Raw genomic sequence first — 21,718 nt, forward strand, 5'->3', positions numbered from 1 at the left:
TAGGTCACTGGTCAATTAGAATAAAGGTTTATTATACCAATAATAATAATAATAAGAGTACAATAATTCAATTTAATTTTATAATAATTGAATTTATGTAATCCACAAGAGAAGACTCTATACATGGACATCACCAGATGGTTAACACCCAAATCAGATTGATTATAATCTTTGCAGCCAAAGATGGAAAAGCTCTATACAGTCAGCAAAAACAAGACCAGGAGCTGACTGTGGCTCAGATCATGAACTCCGTATTGCCAAATTCAGACTTAAACTGAAGCAAGTAGGGAAAACCACTAGACCTGTCAGGTATGACCTAAATCAAATCCCTTATGATTATACAGTGGAAGTGAGAAATAGATTTAAGGGCCTAGATCTGATAGATAGAGTGCCTGATGGACTATGGAATGAGGTTCGTGACATTGTACAGGAGACAGGGATCAAGACCATCCCCATGGAAAAAAAATGCAAAAAAGGAAAATGGCTGTCTGGGGAGGCCTTACAAATAGCTGTGAAAAGAAGAGAAGCAAAAAGCAAAGGAGAAAAGGAAAGATATAAGCATCTGAATGCAGAGTTCCAAAGAATAGCAAGAAGAGATAAGAAAGCCTTCTTCAGTGATAAATGCAAAGAAATAGAGGAAAACAACAGAATGGGAAAGACTAGAGATCTCTTCAAGAAAATCAGAGATACCAAGGGAACATTTCATGCAAAGATGGGCTCAATAAAGGACAGAAATGGTATGGACCTAACAGAAGCAGAAGATATTAAGAAAAGGTGGCAAGAATACATAGAAGAACTGTACAAAAAAGATCTTCACAACTCAGATAATCATGATGGTGTGATCACTCACCTAGAGCCAGACATCCTGGAATGTGAAGTCAAGTGGGACTTAGAAAGCCTCACTACAAACAAAGCTAGTGGAGATGATGGAATTACAGTTGAGCTATTTCAAATCCTGAAAGATGATGCTGTGAAAGTGCTGCACTCAATATGCCAGCAAATTTGGAAAACTCAGCAGTGGCCACAGGACTGGAAAAGGTCAGTTTTCATTCCAATCCCAAAGAAAGGCAATGCCAAAGAATGCTCAAACTACCGCACAATTGCACTCATCTCACACGCTAGTAAAGTAATGCTCAAAATTCTCCAAGCCAGGCTTCAGCAATATGTGAACTGTGAACTTCCTGATGTTCAAGCTGGTTTTAGAAAAGGCAGAGGAACCAGAGATCAAATTGCCAACATCCGCTGGATCATGGAAAAAGCAAGAGAGTTCCAGAAAAACATCAATTTCTGCTTTATTGACTATGCCAAAGCCTTTGACTGTGTGGATCACAAGAAACTGTGGAAAATTCTTCAAGAGATGGGAATACCAGACCACCTGATCTGCCTCTTGAGAAATTTGTATGCAGGTCAGGAAGCAACAGTTAGAACTGGACATGGAACAACAGACTGGTTCCAAATAGGAAAAGGAGTTCATCAAGGCTGTATATTGTCACCCTGTTTATTTAACTTATATGCAGAGTACATCATGAGAAACGTTGGACTGGAAGAAACACAAGCTGGAATCAAGATTGCCGGGAGAAATATCAATAACCTCAGATATGCAGATGACACCACCCTTATGGCATAAAGTGAAGAGGAACTAAAAAGCCTCTTGATGAAAGTGAAAGAGGAGAGTGAAAAAGTTGGCTTAAAGCTCAACATTCAGAAAACGAAGATCGTGGCATCCGGCCCCATCACTTCGTGGGAAATAGATGGGGAAACAGTGGAAACAGTGTCAGACTATTTTCTGGGGCTCCCAAATCACCGCAGATGGTGATTGTAGCCATGAAATTAAAAGACGCTTACTCCTTGGAAGGAGAGTTATGACCAACCTAGATAGCATATTAAAAAGCAGAGATATTACTTTTCCAACAAAAGTCCATCTAATCAAGGCTATGGTTTTTCCAGTGGTCATGTATGGATGTGAGAGTTGGACTGTGAGAAAAGCTGAGCACCAAAGAATTGGATCTTTTGAACTGTGGTGTTGGAGAAGACTCTTGAGAGTCCCTTGGACTGCAAGGAGATCCAACCAGGCCATCCCAAAGGAGACCAGTCCTGGGTGTTCATTGGAAGGACTGATGCTGAGGCTGAAACTTCAGTACTTTGGCCACCTCATGTGAAGAGTTGACTCATTGGAAAAGACTCTGATGCTGGGAGGGATTGGGGGCAGGAGGAAAAGGGGATGACAGAGGATGAGATGGCTGGATGGCATCACCGACTCGATGCACATGAGTTTGGGTGAACTCCAGGAGTTGGTGATGGACAGGGAGGCCTGGTGTGCTGCGATTCATGGGTCGCAGAGTCGGACATGACTGAGCAACTGAATTGAACTGAATAATGAGCGATGTGAAGTCAGGAAGGTTGATTCCTCCAGCTCCATTCTTCTTTCTCAAGACTGCTTTAGCTATTTGGGGTCTTTTGTGTTTCAATGTGAATTGTGAAACTTTTGTTCTAGTCCTGTGAAAAATGTCATTGGTAATTTGATACAGATCACATTGATTCTGTAGATTGCATTGATATTACACTCATTTTCACAATATTGATTCTTCCTATCCAGGAACATGGAATATCTCTCCATCTGTTTATGTCATCTTTGATTTCCTTCATTAGAGTCTTACAATTTTCTATGTACAGTTCTTTTTTTTTCCTTAGGTAAGTTTATTCCTAGATAAATTCTTTTTGTTCCAATGGTGAATGGGATTGATTCCTTAATTTCTCTTTGTGATTTTTTTATTGTTAGTATATAGAAATGCAAGTGATTTCTGTGTATTGATTTTGTATCCTGCAACTTTATACTAAATTTGCTGATTAGCTCTAGCAATTTTCTGATACTATCTTTAGTTTTTCTATGTATAGGATCATGTCATCTGCAAACAGTGAGAGCTTTACTTCTTTTCTGACCAGGATTCCTTTTATTTCTTTTTCTTCTCTGATTGCTGTAGCTAGGACTTCCAGAACTATGCTGAGTAATATTGGTGAAAGTAGACACCCTTTCTTGTTCCTGATCTTAGGGGGAATGTTTTCGATTTTTCACCATTGAGAATAATGTTTGCTGTAGGCTTATCATATATGGCCTTTACTCAGTTGAGGTAGGTTCCTTCTATGCTCATTTTTTTTGTGAGTTTTAATCATAAATGGGTGCTGAATTTTGTCAAAGGCTTTTTCTGCATCTGTTGAGATTATTATATGTTTTTTATCTTTCAATTTTTTAATATGGTGCATCACATTGATTGATTTGTGCATGTTGAAGAATCCTTGCATCCCTGGAATAAACCCAACTTGATCATGGTGTAGGAGCTTTTGGATGTGTTGCTAAATTCTGTTTGCTAATTTTTGTTGAGGATTTTTGCATCTATGTTAATCAGTGATACTGGCCTGTAGTTTTCTTTTTGTGTGTTGTCTTTGTCTGGTTTTGGTATCAGGATGACCATGGCCTAATACAATGAGTGTGGAAGTGTTCCTTCCTCTGCAATTTTTTAAAAGAGTTTTAGAAGGATAGGCATTAGCTTTTCTCTAAATGTTTGATAGAATTCTCCTGTGAAGCCCTCTGGTCCTGGACTTTTGTTTTTTGGGAGATTTTTGATTACAGCTTCATTTTCAATGCTTGAAATTGGGTTGTTCATAATTTCTATTTCTTCCTGGTTCACTCTTAGAAGAGTGAACTTTTCTAAGAATCTGTCTGTTTCTTCCAGGTTATCCATTTTATTTCCATACAGTTGTTCATAATAGTCTCTTATGATCTTTTGTATTTCTGCATTGTCTGTTGTAACCTCTCTTTTTTCATTTCTAATTTTGTTGATTTGTCTATTTGCTATTTCATTGTTGTCTATTCGATGTTTTTCTTGTTTCTTGAGGTAGGATTATATTGCTATAAACTTCCCTCTTAGAACTGCTTTTGCTGCATCCCACTGGTTTTGAGTTGTGTTTTTCTTGTCATTTTTTTCTAGAAATTCTTTGATTTCCCTTTTTATTTCTTCAGTAACCTGTTGATTATTTTAAACATATTGTTTAACCTCCGTGTGTTTGTGTTTCTTACAGTTTTTTTTTTTCCTGTAATTGATATCTAGTCTCATAATGTTGTGGTTGGACAAATTGCTTGATATGATTTTAATTTTCTTAAATTACTGAGGTTTGATTTGTGGCCCTAGATGTGGTTTATCCTGGAGAATGTTCCATGTGTACCTCACAAGGTATATTCTTCTTCATTTGGATGGAATGTCCTGAAGATATCAATGAGATCCATCTTATCTAATATATCATTCAAGACTTGTGTTTCCTTATTAATTTTGTTTTCATGATCTGTTCATTTGGTTTGAGTGGGGTATTCAAGTCTCCTACTATTATTGTGTTACTGTCAATTTCTTGTTTTATGTTTGTTAGTGTTTGTCATATGTATTGAAGTGCTCCTATGTTGGGTGCATAGCTAGTTACAATTATTATATCTTCCTCTTAGATTGATCCCTTGATCATTATGTAGTGTCCTTCCTTATCTCTTGTAATTGTCTTTCTTTTAAGGTCTATTTTGTCTGATATGAGGATTGCAACTCTATCTTCTTTTCGGTTTCTGCCCTCCTAAGATTGGTCCAGTGGTTTGTGTAAGCTTCATATTAGGTGAGATTTGTGTTTAGTGTTTTTGTTTGTTTGTTTGTTTTTCCTCTGATGGGCAAGGCTGAACGAGGTTTTAATCCTGTCTGCTGGTGATTGTGTTTGTATTTTGTTTTGTTTGTTGTTTAGATGAGGTGTCCTGCAGAGGGTGCTACTGGTGTTTGGGTGATGTCTGGGCTTTATTCAGGTGGTTTCCTTTGTGTGAGTTCTCACTATTTGATACTCCCTCAGATTAGTTCTCTGGAAGTCTAAGGTCTTGGAGTCAGGGCTCCCACTCCAAAGGCTCAAGCTTGATTCTTTGTCAGAAACAAAGACTCCACAAGTGGTTTTTTTATGGCATTAAGTGAGATTAAAACAAATAGGCAAAAATGAGAAACCAACAATGAACCCCAGACAAATGGCAGTTACAAAATCAGGCAAATAATAATTAAAATAATGGAATATGTACATACACATATACACCCATGAACAAAGTCAAAACAGCCCAACTAAAATAAAGTAGAATAGATTGACTTGGCAAATAAAGGAAATAAAAATTTATATTTACCAGTTAAGAACAAAGCTAAAGCACAAACTGGAAAACAAAACTAAACAAGGTGCCAATTGAGGAATAAAGCAATGAAAATAAAACTAACAAGTATGTTGAGAAGAAAGGAAAGAAAGAATAGATATGCAAAGTTAAATAGGGGTAGGTAAAGAAGAGTTATATACTATAAAGTTTAACTCCAAGGGGAAAAGAACAGTAGGAAAAGCAATCAAAGGAATAAATGTAGAAAAATAATAATATATTTTTTAAAAATTTAAAAAAGAGAGAAAATAAGAAAAAAAGATGAAAAATCCACAGAAATGCAAAAGCCCAATGTAGAGGCAGAGGTTTATAACAACAATAAAAAATGTGACTGAGGGGGTGAAAAAAAGGCTCAAAAGCTTAATTAGATTTAATAGTTCCAATCACAGAGAAGGCAATGGCACCCCACTCCAGTACTCTTGCCTGGAAAATCCTATGGATGGAGGAGTCTGGTAGGCTGCGGTCCATGGGGTCACAAAGAGTCAGACACGACTGAGCGACTTCACTCTCACTTTTCGCTATTATGCATTGGAGAAGGAAATGGCAAACCACTCCAGTATTCTTGCCTGGAGAATCCCAGGGATGGGGGAGCCTGGTGGGCTGACATCTATGGGGTCGCACAGAGTCGGACATGACTGAAGTGACTTAGCAGTAGCAGTGCCAATGAAATCGACAACTACAACAGAGGGGGGAAAAGAAAAATAAATCCAAAAGAATCTACAGAACAAGTCAAACCATAATAATAATTTTTTTCTTGAGTCACTGCTGTCAGAGTCCTTTCCTTTGCTGGGAGTCACAGTCCACCTCACCTCTCTCAGATGCCCTCCAGCAATGTGCTGATCTCTGGACCTGCTATGGGGGCAGCTCAGATTCTAATCTGGTCCTACTCCTGTGTGTTCTTCCCTCCAATGTCCACAGCTATCAGAACTAGTGTTTTTTCTTTTGTGGGAGCTCTCAATGTTCTTTTATATATTCCATAGACACAGAGTCTGCCTAGTTGATTGTGTGGATTTAATCTGCACCTTGTATAGCTGGTGGGAAGGTTTTGGGTCTTCTTCCTTAGCTACACTGCCTCTGGGTTTCGATTGTGGTGTTATTTCCACCTCTGCATGTGGGTCGTCCACTGGGGTTTGCTCCTGAGGCTGCCCTGGAGGGCTTGGGTTTGCTCCTGTGAGGGCCAGGTGTGGAGGTGGTGCAGCTGCTTGGGTTGCAGGGGTTCTGGTAATACCAGGTACTCAGGGGAGTTGGTGGCTAGTGCAGCAGGAAATATAGTGCTTTAGAAGGGTATGGCAACCAGTATTGGCCAATATGCTCCAGTATTCTTGCCTGGAGAACCCCCCTGACAAAGAAGACTGGCAGGCCACAGTCTGCTGCTGCTGCTGCTCCTAAGTCGCTTCAGTCGTGTCCGACTCTGTGCGACCCCATAGACGGCAGCCTGCCAGGCTCCCCCGTCCCTGGGATTCTCCAGGCAAGAATACTGGAGTGGGTTTCCATTTCCTTCTCCAGTGCATGAAAGTGAGAAGTGAAAGTGAAGTCACTCAGTGTGTCCGACTCTTAGTGACCCCATGGACTGCAGCCTACAAGGCTCCTCCGTCCATGGGATTTTCCAGGCAAGAGTACTAGAGTGGGGTGCCATTGCCTCTACAGGGTCGCAAAGAGCTGGACATGACCGAAGTGAGCCTGCACACATAGACCCAAGACTTTTTTGCCTGTGGCAGCTCTGCCCCAGTGAGAGTTGAGCTTGAAATTGGCACAACTGCTTGGCTTGTGGGGACCATAGTGGTACCAAATGTGCAGGGACATGGATTGCCTCTGCCACAGGAGTTATGGCCCTCTCAGTTTTGAGCCTCTTGTAGCTGGCTATCAGAAGGCTTCTTTGGCCAGTCTTTCTCTATAGCTCCACCCATTCAGGCGCTTAGAGGGCTCCCCTGCCTGGGGTGATTCTCTGTTGTTCAGTGCGTTGGGCACATAGATGATCCCCCTGCCCCCTCCTGGGCTGGGGTCCTTCTCCATAGACCAGTGTGTCAGGCACTTAAAGGGGCACCCTGTGTGGGGTCCTACTCTGTGGTTCAGTGCATCTGTCACTTAAAGGAGCACCCTGCGTAGGGTCCTACTCTGTTGTTCAGTGCCATTGGGGGCCAGCCTCTCTATTGATCAGCTGCCAGTGCTGGCTTATGGGGTAAGAGATGCTATGGTGATGGCTCCACCCACTAGGCGTAACTCAGCAGTATCACCTTGCTTTCATGGCTGCCCAGCTTTCCTTTACAGGCATTTCTGACCACAATCTCCTCCCTCACATCCCCTTGATCCATCTCTCTGCAATCAACAGCAGTCCTTGCCCAGGGATTGCTCCACAATCCCTACACTCCAGCTCCCAGTCACTGTGCCTTCCGGGGAACCTGTGTCCCTGTGAAGAGTATGTAAGGCTGCAGCAAGTACTGTCTGATTCCCATTCCATTTAGTCTGCTGCAGACTAGCTGTTACACTCTCACCTTAAATGTTTCTCCTCTGACTCAGAAAATTGCCCCAGTGTGGGGAGCAGGCCCCTGCTTCAGTTCTCCCACCCACTGAAGGCAGGTCCAGTCCTACTAACACTCCTGTTTTTCTCCCTAATTCCTTCATCCTACTGAGTTTTGCGTGGGTCTATGTATTCTTTTCTGCTGGTCAGGTACTCCTGTCTATTCTCAGCTGGTGTTCTGCATGTATTTCTGTGTCTGGTGGTGTATTCCTGATATATCCATGGAGAGAGATAGACTCCATGTCCACCTACTTCTTCACCATCTTGTTCTTTCTGATTTTTTTTTTTTTTAATTTAGGGGTTTCCCTTGTATGGCAATCCATTCCAGTACTCTTGCCTGGAAAATTCCATGGATGGAGGAGCCTGGTGGGCTGCAATCCATGGAGTCACAAAGAGTTGGACACAACTGAGTGACTTCCCTTTCACTTTCTTGTGGTTCAGATGGTTTAAAAAAAAAAAAAAAATCTGCTTGCAATGCAGGATACTTGGGTTCGATCCCTGGGTTAGAAAGATCCCCTGGGGTAGAAAATGGCTACCCACTCCAGTATTCTTGCCTGAGAAATCCTATGGAGAGAGGAGCTTGGTAGGTTACAATCCATGGATTGCGAAGAATTGGACACAACTGAATGAATAACACTTCCACTTTTTAATTTAACCTTTGCTATCCCTAAATATTTATTTATTATTTTAATGTTAAGGTTTATTTTCATCTAATTATAGATCCATATGTGATTTTAAATGTAGTAGAAACTGTGCACACCCTTGACCCCTGGCTATGTAACAATGTGTAAGATATTGAAAAATGTATAATATATCACAAGCAGGATATTTGCACTAAAACAGTCAAGGTATGTATAGGTCATTTCCATCATGCCTTATTTGCTCTTTTATGGCCACATTCACCTTCCATCCCATCCCCATCCAGTCCTTAACTCCTGCAACCCCTAATCCAGTTTCCATTTCTACAGTTTTTTCATTTGAAGAATATTATATAAATGAAATCATATAATATGTAATCTTTGGGAATTGGCTTTATTCAATCAGTATGATTCTCTGGAATTTCAGCCAGGTTTTTGTGTATATCAATAGTTTGTTTATATTTATTGTTAAGTATTATTTCCTAGTATAGATGCATAATAGTTTGTTTAACCTTTCATCTGTAAAAAAGATATTTGGATTGTTTCTAATTTGGTGTTGTTACAGATAAAGTAGCTATAAATATTTGTGTGTAGGCTTTTATGTGAATGTCATTTTTTGTTTCTCTGAGATAAATGCCCTCAACTACAGTTGCTGGATTGTATGGTAATTGCATGCTTAATGGTTTAAGAAACTGAAGAACCAATTCCCAGGTGACTGTACCACTTTATATTCTGGCCATTGATGTATGAATGACAACATTGCTCCACATTTTCCATGATATCTGGTGTTGTCACTATTTTTTATTTTAGCCATTTTGACAGGTGCATAGTGATATCTCATTGTTGTTTTAATTTGTCTTTCTCTGTGACCTAGAACATCATTTCACGTGCTTATTTGGCATCTGTAAATCATCTTTGCGGAAATGTCTCTTTATGTCTTTTGTCTGTTTTCTAGTTGAATTATTTATTCATTTATATTCATTCCTGTTGCGTTTTGAGTTTTTTTATACCTTCTAGTTCTAGTTTTTTCCCCCTTCATTCTTGTTTCTTTTTTGTCCAGATTTATTGAGATATTACTGACATACAACTCTATATAAATATAAAGTGTACAGCTTGATTATTTGATGTGCTTATATATTCAAAAATAATTACCACAGTAAAAACAACACTATCATATGATCCAGCAAGTTGAATTCTGGGTATATATCCGAAGGGTCCTGAAGAGATATTTGCATCTTCATGCTCATTGCAGTGCTATTCACATATACACACATACTATGGAATATTATTCAGCCATAGCGATGGCACCCCACTCCAGTACTCTTGCCTGGCATATCCCATGGATGGAGGAGCCTGGTAGGCTGCAGTCCGTGGGGTCACTAAGAGTCGGACACGACTGAGCGACTTCACTTTCACTTTTCACTTTCATGCACTGGAGAAGGAAATGCAACCCACTCCAGTGGTCTTGCCTGGAGAATCCCAGGGACGATGGAACCTGGTGGGCTGCCGTCTGTGGGGTCACACAGAGTTGGACACGACTGAAGTGACTTAGCAGCAGCAGCATGTATAAAAGGAGAAAATCCTGCCAATTTGTGGTGGTGTGAAATAAGTCAGAAAAATCTCTACTGTATGATATCACTTACATGTGGAATCTAAAAAAGCAAAACTCATAAAAGCAGAGCAGAATAGTGATTGCCAAGGACTGGGCCATGAGAGAAATGGGGGCATATCAGTCAAGGGGTACAAACTTACAGATAAAATATGAGTACACTCTGGAGATTAAATACATAGATAATCTGTACTCTGGATGATTATGGTTAACAGTGTGACATATGTCAGGTCAGTTTATTTTTCTCCCCCAGTTCTTATCTCATTGCAACAAAATTTTGAAATGATGAAACTAAAGTATTTAAAACAACAGACAAGTTACAACTCAGTTACAGCTCAAGCAGGCTTATTTTTTATTAGACAGACACTCCAGAGACATGGGAGCAGGCCGACCCCAACGAGTCATCCTTCCAATCCCTCTTGGCTTCCCCGTTTTTATACTTCCCATCTCCTCCTTTTCCTATTTGAGGAAAAGGAGTACATCAAGGCTGTATATTGTCACCCTGCTTATTTAACTTATATGCAGAGTACATCATGAGAAACGCTGGACTGGAAGAAATACAAGCTGGAATCAAGATTGCCGGGAGAAATATCAATCACCTCAGATATGCAGATGACACCACCCTTATGGCAGAAAGTGAAGAGGAACTAAAAAGCCTCTTGATGAAAGTGAAAGAGGACAGTGAAAAAGTAGGTTTAAAGTTCAACATTCAGAAAACGAAGATCATGGCATCCGGTCCCATCACTTCATGGGAAATAGATGGGGACAGTGGAACCATGTCAGACTATTTTTGGGGTCTCCAAAATCACTGCAGATGGTGACTGCAGCCATGAAATTAAAAGACGCTTACTCCTTGGAAGGAAAGTTATGATCAACCTAGATAGCATATTCAAAAGCAGAGACATTACTTTGCCAACAAAGCTCTGTTTGGTCAAGGCTATGATTTTTCCTGTGGTCATGTATGGATGTGAGAGTTGGACTGTGAAGAAGGCTGAGCACTGAAGAATTGATGCTTTTGAACTGTGGTGTTGGAGAAGACTCTTGAGAGTCCCTTGGACTGCAAGGAGATCCAACCAGTCCATTCTGAAGGAGATCAGCCCTGGGATTTCTTTGGAAGGAATGATGCTAAAGCTGAAACTCCAGTACTTTGGCCACCTCATGCGAAGAGTTGACTCATTGGAAAAGACTCTGATGCTGGGAGGGATTGGGGGCAGGAGGAGAAGGGGACGACAGAGGATGAGATGGCTGGATGGCATCACTGACTCGATGGACATGAGTCTCAGTGAACTCTGGGAGTTGGTGCTGGACAGAGAGGCCTGGCATGCTGTGATTCATGGGGTGGCAAAGAGTTGGACATGACTGAACGACTGCACGACTGAACTGACTGATCTCCTCCTTTTGGTTGTACCCTGTGCAAAATAGAGCTTTACTCATCACTAGTCAAGAAAGAGAATGCAAATGGGCATATGCTCAAGGCCGACTGACAATTGCAAGTTATGTAACAACAGTCTCTGTTATGTATGTCTTCCCATAATTCAGTCTGTTATAATCAGATGTATATATGTGTAGAATATTTATGAACCCTTAATGGCTCCTAGCTGCCTAAGGTTACTTGAGGAAGCCCCTGTGGTTAGTTTGTATCCACTGTGTGCCCAGGACACATGTGGAAGAGCTGGAAATGTCTCTGTGGTTATTTTTGTAACATATTTATGAACTCTCCTGGGTGTGCCTGGAATGGGGTTTAGAGATCAGCTTGTATCCTTTTCAGCTATACCACCCCTGTTGTTCATGCCTGACTTCCTACCTAACAATTACATATTTGAAAGTTGCTGCTGCTGCTGCTGCTGCTAAGTCACATCAATTGTGTCCGACTCTGTGCAACCCCATAGACAGCAGCCCATCAGGCTCCCCCATCCCTGGGATTCTCCAGGCAAGAACGCTGGAGTGGGTTGCCATTTCCTTCTCCAACACATGAAAGTGAAAAGTGAAAGTGAAGTCGCTCAGTTGTGTCTGACTCTTAGCAACCCCATGGACTACAGCCTACCAGGCTCCTCCATCCATGGGATTTTCCAGGCAGAAAGTTGCTGAGAGAGTAAATATTAAATATTCTCACACACACAAAAGCTAACTGTGTGTGGTGACAGAGGTATAACTAACCCTACTGTGATATTAATTTTATAATGTGTAAGTGAGCATTTACTCTTAATGCTTAGACCTTTGATATTTGACCAAAACATGCTACTGCACCACTTTCAAAACAATATTACTAACCCACTATGGGAGCATTGTAAAGCTATCGAGATGGAGAATGACTACTGCTGTCTGTCTACCAAGTCCTATCTTCTTTCGTTTCAGTCTATATTATAGCTTCATACATAGCTACAGTAGTTTCATAATGCCATGTGGTGGGCAAACACTTTCTATCAGAGAAAAATCACCTTGCATGTACTATGCAATATATATATTTAATTCAAAAAATCATCAAAGAGTTCCTTGCATATACCTTTGCACAGTGTTCTGTGAGAGGCTTGTTTGGAGAATAACACAAATTACCAAAAAGTTGCTCAGTATATGTATGTAAAATGTGCTACTTTCCTCATGAAAATAAACTGTAAAACCCTGGAGACTTGATTTGGCATACATATAGCAAGAATGTGCACATACACCCACAGCTTTAGCATTGTATTACTTAATTAAGAAATTTAACTTTTGATATTAAATCTAGGCAGCTCCTCTGCTTGTGTGGATTTCCAATTTCAGTATTCAACAAAATGAAGAATAATGGAATATGTTAAAATATTTGGATTACATTTTCACCTGTTAATTTGAAAGGGATGCTTTAAAGCATGTGCCAAATTTTTGCTATTTCTTAAGCAAGACTTTGAAACTCAATAAAAGACTCAAGAAATAATACAATGGCTTTGATTAGGTGTTTCATCTTTTAATATATTCATTCCCTGTTACATGAGTGCATTTACATAGAACTCATTATACTTTACTGCAGGAGCAGACAAGGAATAGATGAAAAGAAATGAGTTGTACAGATAAATTTAGACTATTTTGTAACAAGATATTTATTACTATATATTTTATCTTGGTCAAATGTTAAAAGTAAACCTTTGATGCACAACAGTTGATCACTCTTCTTATATTGGTTTCAAGGGAGGAATCCAACCTGTATGGTCCTGACCAGAATCATGGTGGATTTACCAGGTGGAGGCAGTTATTTGTTTATCCACCTAATAAGTAATTTCCTGAGCTATTGGAAAGTTCTGTCCTCCTTAAGATGTTGATAAGATTGAGGTTAAAAAAAAAAAAAAAAACAGCAAACAAAACAAATTTACTCTAGAGACTGGGCCCAGAGAATACAGAATTTTGCCAGATCTTTTATTTTCTATGGTATTGCAGTATTTATCTTAGCCTTGAAATTGACCTTCATGAAATCTTTAGAAACACTGCCAGTAAATCCTGAATCACTTTGTAGAGAAACGTTTAAATACAGAATGGAACTAAAAAAAAAAAAAAACACACAACAGTGTCTAAATGAGAGCAGTTAAAATGAAATTAAGAAGTTTGCTACTGTAAACATTCCTCAGTTTTTAAAAGATCTTGAAAGTCAATATCTTTTCTATCTGATTTTTTCCTAGTCTTCCACATTCTTATCTGTCTACTCTTTTGAATAAATTATTTATTTCCAGGAAACTTTTCTTCTAAGCCTAATTTTAATAGTTTACTAATATATAATAATATGTAAAAATATGCATAATTATCTCATGTGTACAGTTTGATGAGTCTGGACATATGCAGACACCCATGGTATTGTCACCACAATCAAGGTATTGACACCATGTGGTATTGTGTCACCACAATAGACACATTCAGCGCCTCCCAAACTTACTTCGTATTCCTCTAGCCTTTCCTTCCATTTTTCCTTTCTTTCCAAGTAAAAATCTCTTAACAAGTTTTGCAACACATAATAACATATCATTATATACACACCTTGTTGTACAGATCTTTAGAACTTGCTCATCTCATGTGACTGAAACCTTATATCCATTGAACAACAATTTCTCATTTCTTCCACCCCCATTACCCCCAAACCCTAGAAACTTCTATTTTATCCTCTGCTTCTATGACTAATTATTTTAGATACCTCATGTAAGTGAAATCTGTTTTTGTCCTCTGGTTGGCTTCTTTAACTTACTATAACGTCCTCTAGGTTCATCCGTGTTGTCTCACAAGGCATGATTTTCTTTTTTAAAGGGTAAATAATACTCCATTGTTCAGTTATGTCCATACCTTGACAGTTGTAAATAATACTACAGTGAACATAAAGTGCAACTACCTCTTCATATCCTAATTTTGATTGTTTAGGAAATATACCCAGAAGTGAGTATGCTGGATCAAATAGTAGTTCTATTTTTAATCTTTTTGAGGAAACTCTGCTATTTTTTCATAACTGCTACAGCATTTTACATTCCTACTATCAGTGAACAAGGCTTCAAATTTCTCTACATCTTTGCAATACTTATGCACTTAAAACTACAAAATATAGATCAAAGAAATAAAAGGACATACAAATAAATGGAAAGACATCTGGTGTTCATGGATTGGAAGACAATATTGTTGACATGTTCACAATACATGATACGCAATACACAATACACAATATTGTGTATTGGTATTGTGTTCACAATACACAACACCAAAGCCATCTACAAATTCAATGATATCCCCATTGGAACCCATCGGGCATTTTTTTTTTTTACAGTAATAAAAAACAAACAATCTTAAACTTCAGATGGAAACACAAAAGATACAGAATATCCACAGCAATCTCAAGAAAGAAGAACAAAACCTCCAGGCATCATATGTCCAGATTTCCAAACATATTTCAAACCTGCAGTAAGTAGAGTATGATACCAGACTTCCCTGATAACTTCCCTGATGGTAAAGAATCTGCCTGCAATACAGGAGACCCAGGTTCAATTCCTGGGTTGGGAAGATCCCCTGGAGAAGGGAATGGCAGCCCACTTCAGTATTCTTGCCTGGAGAATTCCATTGACAGAGGAACCCCGTGGGCTGTATTCTATGGGGTCACAAAGAGTCTGACACAACTGAGTGACTAACACTTTCACTTTCACAGACCAAGTAAACAGAAGAGAGGACTCAGAAGTAGACACAATAAGTAAGTAAGTATAAGTAATATGTATAGAATCAATTCATCTTCAGCAAGAGTGCCCCAAATACACAATAGACAGAAGATAGTCTCTAAAACAAATGATTGAGGGAACTGGATATCCACATGCAAAATAAATGAAGAAATAGATTAGATCCCTACTTTATACTACAGGGCTTCCCTGGTGGCTCAGTAAAGAATCTGCCTGGAATGTGGAAGAGAGAGAGAGACACACACACACCCACACCCACACCCACACCCACACACACTCTCTCTCTTTATACTATACACAAAATAAACTCAAATGGAGTTTGAGTTAAAAACAAACGTATGACACAGAACCATGTAAGTCCTACGAGAATACATAGGAGAAAAGCTCCTTGATTTTGGTCTGAGAAATTATCTTTTAAATGTGACACCAAATGCATAATCAACAAAATGAAAAACAGACAAGTGGCACTACATCACACTAAAAAGCTTCTGTACAATATAGGAAACAATATACTGAAAATACAAACTCCCAAATGGGAAAAATTTTGTTAACCATATATAAGAGGTTAATTCCCTCTTTACATAAATTAAGCACATAACTCAATAGCAAATGAATAAATAAGTAACCCATTTAAAAATGGGTAAAAGACTTGAATAGGTATTTCTCACAGAAGACATTCAGTTGGCCAACAGATATATGAAAAGATGTTCAACATCATTAATTGTCACACAGAAGTTGCTCAGTTGTGTCCAACTCTTTGTGACCCCATGGATTGTAGCCCACCAGGCTCCTCAGTCTATAATTGTCCATTAATTGTCAGTGGGGTGTAAATCAGAACTACAGTGAGATACTACCTCATACATGTTAGAATGAGTATTATTTAAAAAAAATTTTTGAAATGAATTTCAAAAAAAATGAATAATTTCTTCTTCTTTAAACTTTTATTTATATCAGTGTTAACTTACATATATGAATATCTTGACTTGTGATTCAATGATACGCTATTTGTTGTGCTGCTCAGATTGTTTCAGCTCTAGTCATTGGGATCTTTTTTTAGGTTAACTGAACTATTGGAGACAGGTTATTTAGAAACTGAGATCTGACTGATAGGTGTGCTCTTTGAGTGTCGTTACTGCTTTAGATTTCCCAGTAGACAAATCTAGGAAGTATATGTATATATGAACTTATTATATGCTTTATCTATAATTATATCTGTATCAATCAGATAAATTTATATCTCTGTATATTTTAAGCCAAACATGAAGTTTCTTTAATTTATATGATTCTAATCTGATGCAACAGGGTTTATACTAGCTTTCTCCCTACATAACAGTATCTTCCTCAGAAACCTGGGTCCTACTCTCCTTTATCCATTTACGTATCTATTCAATCCCAGTGTACAAGTAAAGCAGGTTCACTTTTTCGTTTAGGATTCTTATGTATTTTTCTGATATCCATAATGTTGAATTAAAATATTTTATTATGATGGTGCTTAAATATCTGTAAACTTATTACTTAGATATAGTGTACATTACTGTAATTTTTATCTGACTGTAAAACCGAAGTATCTACCAACTCTATTATAGAGCCTTTGATATTTACATAAATGATTGTTTAAAAACAATAGATGATGTGTTTATCGCTTAAAATAAGTGACCTCTTTAAGATATTTGGATACCATCACTGACTCAATGGACATGAGTTTGAGCAAACTCTGGGAGACAGTGAAGGACACGGCAGCCTGGGGTGCTGCAGTTCATGGAGTCACAAAGTTGGACACAACTTAGTGACTGAACAACAGTAACGTGTGTATGGCACTGATTGTTCTATGCTATTTTCTTTAACTTACCAAATACATGACCATATCCTTTATCTTACCTTATAGTACACTCCATCCTTTTTTAGCTAAATTCCTATGGAAGTTTATATAGACTTTAAACAGGGATATTATCGGGCCATGAATTGGCATTGTAAATGTACTGAGTATACTTCTGATCTTTTTTCATGAAGCTGTTACAGTTAAATAGTATCATTTTAGGCCCAAGCATTATAAACAAAAATACATATTTAATCATTGATGCCCCATGGGGAGTTTTTGTTTTGTCTTATATATAACAATAGCCTCCAACTCTGCTACTTGAGGTGTGGTTCACAGACACACAACATACCCATCAGACATCATGAACATTCTCTGGGGTTTCTTAGAAATGCAAAATTTTGCATCTCACTCCAGAATGACTGAATCATAATTTTCAAATTAACAACATCTCCAGGTGTTTCATATGTAGATCAAAATTTTCAGCACTGTTCTATAAGGTCCACATGATAAAGACAGTCAGACTGTGCTTGTATAGTTTACATTGCTTTCAAGTAAAATTTCAAAATTTTAAAATAACTTGCTTAAAATGTCATTTATCCCTAAATGCTTTTGTTTATAAGCCTTTATAGTGAAAAAGAGCTTAATATGAGAAAAAGATATTTAGGGGAAGCTGGGAGAGGCTAAGTTGATTGACATAAATAAAAAAGATACAGCATTTTTGGTACAGAAAATATAAAATTTGGTGGAATTTTTGGGGAGGAATGAGCAATAGGGGAAAGCAGAGAGAGAAAGAGCCCTGGAAGCACATTTAGCAAAGAGAGAAGGGGTTTGATGATGAAGCTGCTCTGGAAAGTGGAATTTAGGGAGATCAGTATCTAAAGCTGTTTTTTAAGAAATATTTCACTTGGTTGTGTGAAATAATTCACTGTCACCCCATCTCCTTTAGAGGTATTCCTTCAAAACCTTCATTATTTTCAAATTTTTATTGAGATTTGTATCATTGATATAATAATCAGTAAGAAAGGCAGTCTAGCTCACAATGGTACACAGAATTGGAAAGTATTGACAACTCACTTCATCTTCAGAGAATCATTCAAAATAAGGCTTAGTACTTTCATTTTACAGAAAACAGTTCTAATGATTAAAAAAAATAGTCTTAATAGTATTTCCCCACTAGTATTCTTTCCTTGGAAATCCCATGGACAAAGGAGCCAGGTGGGCTACTGTTCATGGAGTGACAAAAGAGTTGGGCACAACTTAGCGGCTGAACAGTGACAGTTGTCTTAAATGAGAAAAGGTTCAGGCTTTTCAGACACGAAACCTAACATCAGTTCCCTCACTGAGTGGCAACTACTGGCAGTGTTCTAGACTTTCTTGGAGGCCTATAAGCAGCAGTGTCAGGGCTCTAACCAAGAAACTGAAGTGTGCTCAGCAGGGGAAGCCAGGGTTAAGAATCTGTAAACCATGCTACTAAAAAGCCATATTTGGCATTAATCCCCACCCGTTAAAATTAAATTAATATTTTCTAACAGCAATATAGATTTCTTCTACTATCCACCTTTTCTGTGAGGGTCCCCAAACACAGAGATAACTGAGAGTCACTTATATTAATCTCAACCATACAGCAGTCAGAACAAAACCTTCTGCAGAAACACGCCAATGTGATCTTGTGAGGAAGTATTTAATAAGTTAAAAGAAAATGAGTTTTATTTATTTTATAATTACCTCAACTACCTCCTTCAACCCACTCAACCTCACCAAAGTTTAAAAAATGGAGGTAAATTAAGATCCTCAAAGAACAATAATGTGGCAAATCAAATAAAAAAAAGATCCTTTGAAAAACATATATTCACTAATGTATATCTTGAATAGAAATTAAAAGTAAACAGACATATATTTTAGACCTAGAAGAAAAAAACACAAAAAATATGTGTCTTTCCCTGGGCATTTGAAGCTAAATAACACATCTTGTAAAATAAAGTGAAGTCACTCAGTCATGTCCGACTCCTTGAGACCCTGTGGACTGTAGCCTACCAGGTTCCTCCATCCATGGGATTTTCCAGGCAAGAATACTGGAGTGGGTTGCCATTTCCTTCTCCACCTGTAAAATAAATACAGTTTAAAGCTTTTGAAATATGTATGTTCAGTTTTTGGTTTTAATTTTACTACAAGTAAAACAAAGGTGAGGTCATAGAACTTCTGAGCATCATAGTGTCTTTTACTCTAAATTGGAAATAGTAAAGTTTGTATGGGCTCTCTTATAGAGTGTTGAGAGAATAGAATATTTTTATACTCAGAATATTTTCTAAGCTGTAACATGTGATCTGTTACATTTAATCCACCAATATAAAGAAAAAAAAAAGATGAATATCTTTCATAATATATTGTACATTACAATTTTTTAAATAAACATTTAAAATAGACATAATTTATGAGGTTTAAAAAAATTTAATTTTTTTTCATTTGTACCACTGGAAATAGTAAATATGTGAATTTCAGTAATTAGTGTTTTCTGTTACACTGCATATTTTAATGGATCAATGATCTAAAAAGTTATGGAAACATAGAAAATAAAGGATGGCAAAAATGCATAGTTTTAGAAATATACTAATAACATAATTTACTTAGAGTTAACTTAATTAGTTTAGCCAAAACAATAGCCATATCTTGAGGCCAATTAGAATTTGTGTTTTTAATTGTGTTCTTGTAAGTTTCTGCCACTTTTTTTTCCTATTTGCCACCTGGTTGGAAACCCATTGCCTAAAGAGAATCTAATCTTTGTTACCAGGAGAATTTACTGAGCATGCTTATGTAGAATTCAAATACGACCAGAGAGAAGGGAAATTATCTGAGGTGGGCTTGAAGGTAAACAGCTGTTGGTGAACTATGAATCATCTCAAAGGAACATTAGCTGAACTCATTTTAAAAAAGAAAATTGTTTTTCATGTTCAAAGGAATAACCTCAAGGACTCTGCACTCATTCTTAATTTGCTATTTAACTTATAGCTTCCTTGGGGAAGCAATATGATAGACTATTTTTGTTTATTTATTTATTTATTAATCTATTTATTTATTTTTAAATAAGTTTTCTATTTTATGGATACCCAAATGAATTTGGAGAGGAAAACTGAAATGTCCTTCCACCTAGAAAGGTAGAAAAACATCCATACTCCTGTGACTAAATACTGACCTAGGTTTAATGGCTTAAAACTGTTCTGCTGATTATGTTTTGTTTATTCTTATTTTTCAAAGTGAAATATTCCAGGAAATTTAGGCTACTATACATGACACATTATTTTATATTTTAAAAATCAATATTATTTTATATTTTAAAAGTCAGTTGTGTCTGTGTTAATGTAAACAATGAATTATGCTTCTCTTTTGTTCTTTCTTTGAATCCACGGAGAGTGAGACAGTCTGATTCACTCAGGTGGACAGTTCAAATTAAAAATGCTTTTCTAACATTGTGTCTTATACTTTTAAAATACAATTTGGTTAAACAAATGGCAGGAGGAAGTTTATTCAGATAACCTGTAACAAAAATAAAACAACATCAAACGGTTAATGCAGCTGCGGAAATTTAAGACTCCAATGGGTTACACATTTATACTAGATGCGTTTAAGCATGTGTGTTTGTTATTGCTACTTTAAAATATTCCAAAATAAATTGAATTAGAATCAAACACTATGACATTGAAGCATTTCTGAGGAAACCTAAATTTCTACAAAACACATTTGCAAAATGCTGTCTTAAATATTGAAGAGCTGTGAACATAGGTTAATTAGATAATTAATTTATCAAAGGCAATGTGAAATTATACCAAAACATAGTTTGATCTTTTTTAAAAAATGATATGTCAAGAGCAACATGATTTCATAATTTCAGTTCAGTTCAATCTCTCAGTTATGTCCGACTGTTTGTGACCCCATGGATTGCAGCACACCAGGCCTCCCTGTCCATCACCAACTCCCGGAGTTTACTCAAACTCATGTCCATTGAGTCAGTGATGCTATCCAACCACCTCATCCTCTGTCGTCCCCTTCTCCTCCTGCCTTCAATCTTTCCCAGCATCAGGGTCTTTTCAAATGAGTCAGTTCACATCAGGTGGCCAAAGTATTGGAATTTCAGCTTCAGCATTAGTCCTTCCAATGAATATTCAGGACTGATTTCCTTTAGGATGGACTGGTTGGATCTCCTTGCAGTCCAAGGCTCTCAGGAGTCTTCTCCAATACCACAGTTCAAAAGCATCAATTCTTCAGTGCTCAGCTTTCTTTACAGTCCAACTTGCACATCCATCCATGACTACTGGAAAAACCATAGCCTTGACTAGACGAACCTTTGTTGGCAAAGTAATGTCTCTGCTTTTGAATATGCTATCTAGGTTGGTCATAGCTTTCCTTCCAAGGAGCAAGTGTCTTTTAATTTCATGGCTGAAATCACCATGTACAGTGACTTTGGAGCCCAAGAAAATAAAGTCTGTCACTGTTTTCACTGTTTCCCCATCTATTTGCCATGAAGTGATGGGACCAGAAACCATGATCTAAGTTTTCTGAATGTTGAGCTTTAAGCCAACTTTTTCACTCTCCTCTTTCAATATCATCAAGAGGGTGTTTAGTTCTTCTTCACTTTCTGCCATAAGGTTGGTGTCATCCGCACATCTGAGGTTATTGATATTTCTCCTGGCAATCTTGATTCCAGCTTGTGCTTCATCCAGCCCAGTGTTTCTCATGATGTACTCTGCCTAGAAGTT

At 37.8% G+C, this 21,718-nt stretch overlaps 1 long non-coding RNA gene across 4 annotated transcripts in view; it reads left to right on the forward strand.

The window, feature by feature from the left end:
• Positions 1-21,718, forward strand: part of LOC147355129 (uncharacterized) — a 518,407-nt gene that overhangs the window by 341,758 nt on the left and 154,931 nt on the right. Inside the window, exons 3-4 of one of the 4 annotated variants that reach the window (XR_015144222.1) lie at positions 4,555-4,650; positions 8,029-9,568. The exons of the other annotated variants lie outside the window; for them this stretch is intronic. This is a non-coding gene — a long non-coding RNA (uncharacterized LOC147355129). Of the gene's footprint in view, positions 1-4,554; positions 4,651-8,028; positions 9,569-21,718 lie in introns of those variants that run through there. 4 annotated transcript variants of the gene reach the window in all.

The sequence above is a fragment of the Bos grunniens genome, chromosome 17 (genome assembly GCF_055505025.1).
Source record: "Bos grunniens cultivar Pamir isolate PY7600 chromosome 17, Bosgru_T2T1.0, whole genome shotgun sequence".
In the NCBI taxonomy this organism is placed as follows: domain Eukaryota; kingdom Metazoa; phylum Chordata; class Mammalia; order Artiodactyla; family Bovidae; genus Bos; species Bos grunniens.